This window comes from Lathamus discolor, chromosome 6, assembly GCF_037157495.1.
Source record: "Lathamus discolor isolate bLatDis1 chromosome 6, bLatDis1.hap1, whole genome shotgun sequence".
In the NCBI taxonomy this organism is placed as follows: domain Eukaryota; kingdom Metazoa; phylum Chordata; class Aves; order Psittaciformes; family Psittacidae; genus Lathamus; species Lathamus discolor.
The window spans coordinates 11,585,113-11,593,716 of record NC_088889.1 but is presented as its reverse complement, the minus strand read 5'-3'; the positions used below and the strand labels follow the sequence as shown (position 1 = coordinate 11,593,716).

Genomic DNA, 8,604 nt, shown 5'->3' with positions numbered 1-8,604 from the left:
AAGTGTTAATGCAGAGGCAGCTCTTTGCAACACAAAATTATTAATTTGTGCTATGACTGCATAATTAATACTTGGTCTCATTCTCTTTTAAATGTATTCCCATATTGCATGGAAGTTGTTGGGTAATGAATTAAACAGTTTGATGTTGATGAATCACAATTTTGCCTATCAATATTAAAATAATGCCAGAGGTATGTTTTTCAGTTTGGGTCATGAAAGCTTAAATTGCAACACTGTCAGAAATGTAGACATCATGTTTTCCCAAGCCTCAGTGCAAAACCAGAAGAGCCCAAGTTTTGTTTTCAGACATGGGGGTTTTTGACTAGTTTTATTTGCTTTCTTCCATTCAAGCAATGACATGAACATACGGTATCTTGCAAAACTTCAGACTTATCAATAATAGCATCTGAAATGGAGAAATCCAGTTACTCAGGAAACCTCAAGTCATAACTAGTTTGTATGATTAATGTGGGGATACCAGATGGTAAATGCTTTGAGAAGCCTCTGCTCTCAAAAGAAGTGTTAATTGCTTTCAAAACTGCAGCAAAGGATAACAGAGAAAGAGCAGGTCTCAGCCCAGTGTTGAACAGACACAGGAGCAAAGGGCACCTCAGCACAGTCACTGCCAGGAGGACCAGCGAGGGACCCCATGGCACTGGGTGCTCCCACCTTCCAGGCAGGACCAGGGTCTTCTAGTGCAGCTGATGGCCATCCTGCTTGGTTCCCACCTGCTACCCACACACCACAAAAGCCATCTCCTGCCTCCAGAGGAGGAGGGTAACTGCCAGTCTAAGACAGATAAACCCTTTATGCTCCCTGTGATAAAAGACAGAAAATACTGGCCTGATAACAGGTAAGCCCCATACTTGTCCATATTTTGGCATCACAATGCCTTTTAGGTGCTCCATCAGTCTTGCAGTGCTCATAGCTCTGACTTTTGTGGCAGGCAACACTTCTCCGCTAAACACATACTTAACTGCTGGGCCAGGCTGTTGCCGTGATGTTCTCCACACAACACCATGGGCTTTGTGCTGTAAGCAGTTTTCATCAAGGGGACTGCAAGAGAAGGAGGCCATATGGCTGCTAAAAATTATTTGATAGGCAAAATACTTTCTCACAATCTAAGCATCTCAGCAGGAAAAGGTAGAATAGGCCATACCCCTTTCAACAGCTAGGGAGACCACTGAGGAATCTTCTTGTTCTGCATGGCAGAAAGCAAACCCTACTGAGACAGCCACTTGCACATCTAGTCCTGCTCTGTTTTGCAGACCTACACCAGGACCCAGCAGTAGCACAGACCACAATGCACATATGCATTTTTCTGCATGCTTGGGAGCACCGCAGCTCCCCCTCCCATTTCTGAAGGTACACTGTGTTAATCTGGCTGACCTTCACTTCAAAAATTCCATTGGGCTGTCCACAGGAGAGTGTGTTAACTTATGTTGTGAAGGTAAAAGCAAAAACAAAGACAGAAGTGAAATTCCCAAGTCATGAATAGTGTCAAACAAGGGACACCAGTATGAAAAGACACACCACTGTGGCGGGTCCGCTCTGCAGCATGAGTCCAGCAGTGAAGGTAGCAATGCCCAGCCATGCAGGCAGCAGAGCCCAGCTGAGGGTGCCTGCTTGGCCCCCAGCCCACTAGGGACATGAATCACAGCCATCAGCAGTCACCGCTCTCTGCCCTTCAATGCTAACAGCCCTGGCCACCTCAGCACCAGCCATCTCTCTTCTTTATTGCCCAATAAATGCAGTTCTCACACACTTGCAAGTCATACACCCTGCTCCCAAGTCTCTGTGAACAACAGTGCCCAAGGAAAATCCAGACAAGGCAGAGGGTTAAAGCTGAGAGCCCTTGAGTTGGAGGGAGAGACAGGTCTGAAAGCAGACCTCAGGGGTAACAAAACCAGGATTGAAGCTTGTCGACTCTGATCGAGAGCCATGTGCAAAGAGGAGGAAAAGCCTGGGAATGCCTGGCTGCCTGGGGAAAGCTGCCTCCCTAAAGACCTCTGCAGGGCTTAGGTTAAATGGGGAGATGAGGTAGTGCAATTCACTAATGATACCAGTGGCAAGAAAATGGAGGTGTTGGTTTTGCACAGCCTTAGCTGAGGTGGTTGAAATTCATCAAGTCCCAAAGCCAGACAGAGCTTGTGTACCAATGCCATATTTAGTGGATTAGAGAGGAAAATAAGCCAAAAAGTTTAAAGACACAATTAAGGACATTCAAATACCATCAACACAACCTTTCTGAAGAAAGCTGTCCTAGTGTGTCAGATGGAGACTTCTCAGAGGTACAAAATAAACAGTTGAAAACCAAAGTAAAGCAGATATGAATTCCCCAAAGCAATGAGAAATTGCTGCTTCATCATGGATATCCTCTAAGGGAAGAAGCAAATAAATGCAACTAAATCATAACATACCACAAATAAAACACCAGCAATAAATGTAAGCTCTCTGTGAGGCTCAGCAGTCCTCAGCACCTGTGAGCTCTGACTGTGACTGCTGTCATGACACACAACTGCCACTGACTTCATGTTGTGAAGAGCAAACCAAGGACATCTTCAGATCCAATCAGGAACACGACAGGATCTAATATTGATTATGAACACACATCTATCAGGCTGACAATGCACAATCCACAGGGAAGCAGGAGGGCTTTTTGCAACTGTTTAAGACAGTAAGTGAAGCTTTACTGGGATTATTTTACAAGTAGAAAGAATAAGTCTTAAAAGCGAGTCTGATAAGAGGTCTGCCACTTCTGTAATTTCACTGCAGAAAAGTCAGTTCTTCTAAAAACTCCTACAGAGTTGAGGCTCTGAAGCGAGTGCAAAAGCAAAGCAGCTGTTAATGTACACTTAACCTCTACACCACTGAGAAGGTAATATCTGAGAGCAATTGCAGCAACAGCAGTCTTGAAATATGTGAATTCATCTCCACAAGATGTTTGTTAGTCAAAACTTGAGCAGTCCCCATTGATACTTTTGGGGACTGCAGTGTTGGTCCAACAGCTCTAAAAGCAAAAGCTGCATCTGGAAAAAGGGTCAGTCCTTAGTTTTACAAACCTTGTTTTCTTTCTTCTGCAACACAGTGAAAGACAGAGACAGCTCCTTGCTTGCAAGGCATGATGTCTGGCAGAGTAGAAGCCCTTTGGCAGTGGCAAGAACGGTGCTGCCTGACCAGCTGTGATGCCCAGCCACCAGCCCAGCAGTCAGCTCTTCAGAGAGCACAGTGAGGATTTCAGTGTACTTATCTCTACAGCGCCCCTATACAAAGAAACACTGAAGACTGGGAAAAATCAAAGCCCAAAGGACATTTCAGTACTGCAGGCTAGCATTTGTATTCAGCTTGCTCCCACCGCTTGGTGAGGTATTTTGGGGCAGTCCTGGGCTCTACTGTCTGGACCTGCCTGCAGAGGTGCCCTAAGGGACTGTCAGACTGAAACAGGAGGAGAAAACACACAACAGTGTCAGGGCAGCGATGGTTTGTGCAAGCCTTCAGCAAGGCTGTTGTTCTGAAGGGATATTCACTGAAGTCCTGCTTGGACTTCTTCCAAGGGAAGTTCCATTTCACTGTTGGGATCAGCATAATACAGCAGGAAAGTTACACCTCCTGGACGTTACTTTCCTGGTCTAGTGGAAGATGGTCCCTTCTCATGGCAGAGGGGTTGGAACTAGATTATCTTAAGGTTATTTCCAACCCAAACCGTTCTATGATTCTATTTCAATTATTAAACTGTTCTTATCTCAACCCATGAGTTCTTACCTTTTTTTCTTATTCTCTTCCCCATCCCACCTTGGAGATGCTCACTAGCAAGCAGCTGCGTGGTGCTCAATTGCTGGCTGGGCTTAAACCACAGCAAGGGCACCCTTGCCGATAAAGGCAGCACATGCTGCTTCTTTTGTCAGGGCAGAAGCTTTACTAAAGACCTAACTTTAAGATTTCTGGCCTCAGCAGAGCTAGGAGCCTAGACAGTGGAAGAAATGGTCCGAGCAATGGACTCTCAGCAGCCACTCTGTGTTAAAATTGATTTATTTTAGTACACATTGCCAGCTACCTGGTCCGCAGCTGATGCTGAGGTTCTGCTCTGCAAGAGCTGGCAGCTTGCTGTGACCCGCATCATGTTCCTGATACTATGTCCCTGCTGAAGGTCAGGGATGTGATGGAATATTAGGATTATTTATTTTATTAGGAAAAATTTTATTAGGAATAGTTAGTAGCAAATTCCCTCTGCAAACCCAGCTTTGCAGTACAGACTTCCCCATGATAGAATTTAGTGTATCTGCAAGCGCTTAACCAGGCTAACACCAAGCAACCCACTTTTAGAAGGATTAAGGATCTTTGAACTTACCCCATCGAGAATTTCAAGCCTGACATTTTAGTCCTAAGGATATATTAAACAATATAAAGCTCCATATCAATCTCAGATTTAGGAGTATTCAATTTTCAGTTACCTTAGGGATTACCTTTCATTGACACCATTACCAGCATACATGATAGTGGCTAGACTCTTCACCTACATTGAGGAAAACATTGTATCAAGTACTGACTGCTCACCATCTAAATACATCACATAGAAAACTATGTGATGCATCAGCTTCTATTGACATGAAAAAATATATATTAGCTAATCACCTCAAAATTCTAACCTTGTTCAATAGCACTTTGTGAAATAATTTTAATAAATAGAAACTTAATACAAACTGTGGTCATGCATAACAAAAAGTAGATGCAGTTTTGTAACGTGCAAAACTATCAGACATATCAAAGGCAATCATGAGGAAGGGAAAGAGCAGCCATGAAGTGAGCTACTAATGGCAGGGCTGAAAAAGTTTGCAAGGAGGGAAACAGGAGCTTCATTATGGCAAGACTGTTGAAATTCCTGGGGTCTGATGTCTCCTTAGGAAGAAAGACCAACTGCCTTGTATCACCACTCTTCATGTGAGATGTCCCCCATCTTCTGAAGCACAGGGGATTCAGCTCTGGGATCTCTCACTTGCTATCAAATACCCTGCATCTGTAGTTAATCTGCCAGCCTGATGTATCATAGAAGAAAGATTGCCAGTCTCCAGTTTATCCTACTGTGCATTTCAGCCACCTTTCAAAGAGATGGTCAGTAACAATCATTAAGCCCAAAGAAAGAGGGAAACAATAAAAAGTCAAGATACATATTCCTCTACCGGCATTCGTGTCATGACAGCTCTGAACCACACTAAAATACAGCCGGCTCCGGTTTTTCCACTCTGCCAAACCAGTCACTGCTCACTGAGCTCCTAGAAGGATCCCCAGACGGGTAAGGAGCAAAGTCCCCTCAGCCTCAGAACTTTGTCTTCTACAAACCAACCCACCCACCCACCAGCTCTCAGCTATTTAGAGACATCCAATTCTGATGTAAAGATTTCAATTGACAGAGATCCAGCTGTACCCCAGGGTGAGCTGCAGTTCAGGTTAATCTCAGTCAGCCATCAAGACCTGTGTTTTATGTCTAGTCTGAGTTTGTCAGGTTTTAGCTTTCACTGACTGGCTTTTGCTAGGCTTTATTTCTGCTAGATTAAAAGAGCTGTTAAAAGATGTTTATATTTCTATCTGCCAACTCTGCAAACCTCTCCAAGGCTCTGACAATTGAGCCAAGTTTCTTCCTGGGTACAGGGGAAGCATGAGCTGCGACTTTGTATATTAAACTTAATCTTCAATCACACCTGTGCAAATAGAATGCCTTCAAAGGCACTAGTAAGATATAATTGATCAGCCATGCAAGTGGAAACAATTGAAGATGCAAGAGAAGACTCAGCTCACTGCTTCCACTGTGTGTGGTCTGCAGCAGCAGAGTAAAGACAGCGCAGGCACATTTTTTGTCACTCGGACATCAGGGTGAGACATCTCTCTGAAAAGTGTCAACTCAGCACATTAGTGCATCCATCTCCCCCCTCAAGAGGTGATCCACAGCTGACAAGGATGTTGGATCAGCCCTGCATGGGTGCAATAGCCCTGTGGGGATGCTGTAGTGGTCACCCCTACAGAGGCAAGGGTGAGGGCACAAGACAGCATATGCAGCCCTGTGAGGCAACTCGCTAGGCTCTGCACACCCTGTTTGGACCTGGCAGCTGGAAGACAAACCACACTGATCTCCCCAGTGTGCCTCCATAAGCACCACGAGCAAAGAGCAGGGTGAAGGTCCTGCCCCAAGGCTGCTCACTGTTCACCCACAGCATCACCCAGCAGACCCAGCTTCTCTAGACACTGTGATTTCCAGGTACTTACTCAGAAAAACACAGACTAGCAAATTATTTTTGTGTCTGTGCCTCTGTGAAATGCTCTGTTCAATCAACAAAATGACCAGAAAAACAAGTGAGGTGCTTCCTACCCTCCTCATGCCTTCAAGCGGCAGTTTGCTCTGTGCACTGAGCTCTCCTGCAGCAGGGAACGGAGATCCTTTGAACATGCAGTGAAGTGTTACCCATACCTGGAAGAAATCTTAATTGGATATAAGAAAAGATTTTGTATATTCAGCGTAAAGGAGACTAAGCCACTTAGGAAAGGATCAAACAAATCCTCTGAAAAGGGCCAGTACCGTTTGATCAGCACTTGGTGTCTTCAAATTGAGAAGAGATTTTTTTACCTCTGGTTTCTGAAGGAGGTGATCTAGTTAAACCTCAGGTTTGGAGCCTATTGTGCCTGTTTACGTAAGTGGGAGAGTATTTTCCCTACTGCAGGAATTCATAGAATCATAAAATCATAGAATAGTTAGGGTTGGAAAGGACCTCAAGATCATCTAGTTCCAACCCCCCTGCCATGGACAGGGACACCTCACACTAAACCATCCCACACAAGGCTTCATCCAACCTGGCCTTGAACACTGCCAGGGATGGAGCACTCATCTTATTACTAGCCTTGTATGCAAAACCTACACACACAGATGATAGATGCAGTTTACAACACAGCTGGGGGATGCACTGCAGCCTGTGAGTGGGGAAGGGCTGGGTTCACCAGGCTCAGAACCTGGGAAATGAGGCAGTGTTAGATCCTTACCCTCACACCTCTTGCCACTTGGAGCAGGGAGATGCAGTTCTGCTTTCTGGGTGATGCACAGGTCTGCAACTGGCAACTGCACAGGCAGTTTGGGCCTCAAGCTTCCCCCATGGTATACTGCTGGTCCCGAGCACCAGAGGACTTCCTTCCAGCCTGGTATACAACTGCGCAGCTTTTGAGCTGAGCACCAAGAGCACTGTAAAGGCAGGATGATGCTGTTGAGAAGGCAGGATGAAGCTCATTCCAGCATCCCTAGTTCTGCCTGTGACTTGCTGTGGCAGAAGCCATCCCTCACCGCGTGCCTTTCAGCACTGAGCACCATGGTCCCTGTGCAGAGCTGGGCCCTCTCAGCACTAGGGCTTGCAAAAGCAGCAGGAGGTAGACAGCACTCCTTAAAGGAGCTGGAGCTTTTTCCAAGACCTCTGCTTCCTGGCTCAGCAGCAAAGCTTTACTTCAGCAGAGATGGTTTCCTTTGAGAAGGCTTTGAGCAATAACCACCACCACCAGTTATCAGGCTCAACAGTCCTGACAGAGATGGAAATCATCAGCACAGCCACCAGAAAAGCCTGTGCAGGTTTGTCAAGGTAACTGCCTGTGCCCCTGCCAGGGGGTGGGCCACATCTCCCTGCCCAACAGACCCTACCAGAGTTCACAGGACCCTACCAGCTGCTCCAGAGCAACCCAAAGGTGGCTGAGGGAGGTGCTAAGTGGTCCTGGGTGCAGGGCTGCTGTGCTGACGCCAGGACCACCAGTGCAGAACAGAACAAGCAGGGGACCAACTAGCCCAAGAGAATAACACCTGCGCTTCCTCAAGCAAGGAGAGCCAATGGGTCTTCCAAGATTAAGAATTCAGGTATAAGCAGTAGAAATAATGGAATGCTATAGTAGAGCTGAAGACAGGAACTTGGCACTGCCAAAGGACAAGCCCCTGACAATCCCCTTCTTGTGCCAATGAGTGCAACTGAACTGCACTTACAGAGTAAAAGAAGCAGCACTTCTCTGCATATGCAGAACTAGATGCACTAACTCACCTAGAAGTGAGTTTTAGTAGACACTCTCTCTTCCACACACAGACAGTAGATACCACAGAGAATTAAGACCTGCTTTCCAGCCCACATACACTTCCCATCTTCACACACAGGAGAAGCCTTACCTTGCAGAGCTCGGATTATTTATTTTTGTATGTGCTGAGCTTGCAGCCAGGTAATTCACCAGAGTATTTATCTCATGAATGTCCTGATCCCTCAAAGGTGCCAGGCCCTCTCCAGCCTCAGGAGGCAGCTTTCTAGATAGCCCAAGAGCAAGCAGGTATTCATAAATTCCTATACAAGCATAACATATTATGTTAGATTAAGCAAGCCTCACTATGATTTTCAAACCCAAGCAAGACCTAAAGAACTAAGAGGAGGAAAAGCAGCTGGACCCAGTTTTATAGAGTCACCTTCGTGGTTGGTAATTGCTGAGTCAGGAGATGTGCGGTTAGCTGGTTTAGCTCACCTGTGTGGCCTCTGCATGTCTCTCCTTAACAGCTGAGAGTGCACTTGCAGGCTGCTGGAAGTCCTGTGTGTGTCTGAAAGC

At 45.9% G+C, this 8,604-nt stretch overlaps 1 long non-coding RNA gene across 2 annotated transcripts; it reads right to left on the bottom strand.

The window, feature by feature from the left end:
- Positions 1–6,367: 6,367 nt before the first annotated feature.
- On the bottom strand, positions 6,368–8,404 carry LOC136017310 (uncharacterized). 2 transcript variants are annotated; one of them, XR_010613892.1, is made up of 3 exons: positions 8,180–8,404; positions 7,027–7,222; positions 6,368–6,471 (listed from the first exon to the last, which is right to left on the bottom strand). It is a non-coding gene; the product is annotated as an uncharacterized LOC136017310 (long non-coding RNA). The 2 variants fall into 2 exon arrangements; XR_010613893.1 differs by having other exon boundaries at positions 6,368–6,460.
- Between the last annotated feature and the right edge of the window lie 200 nt (positions 8,405–8,604).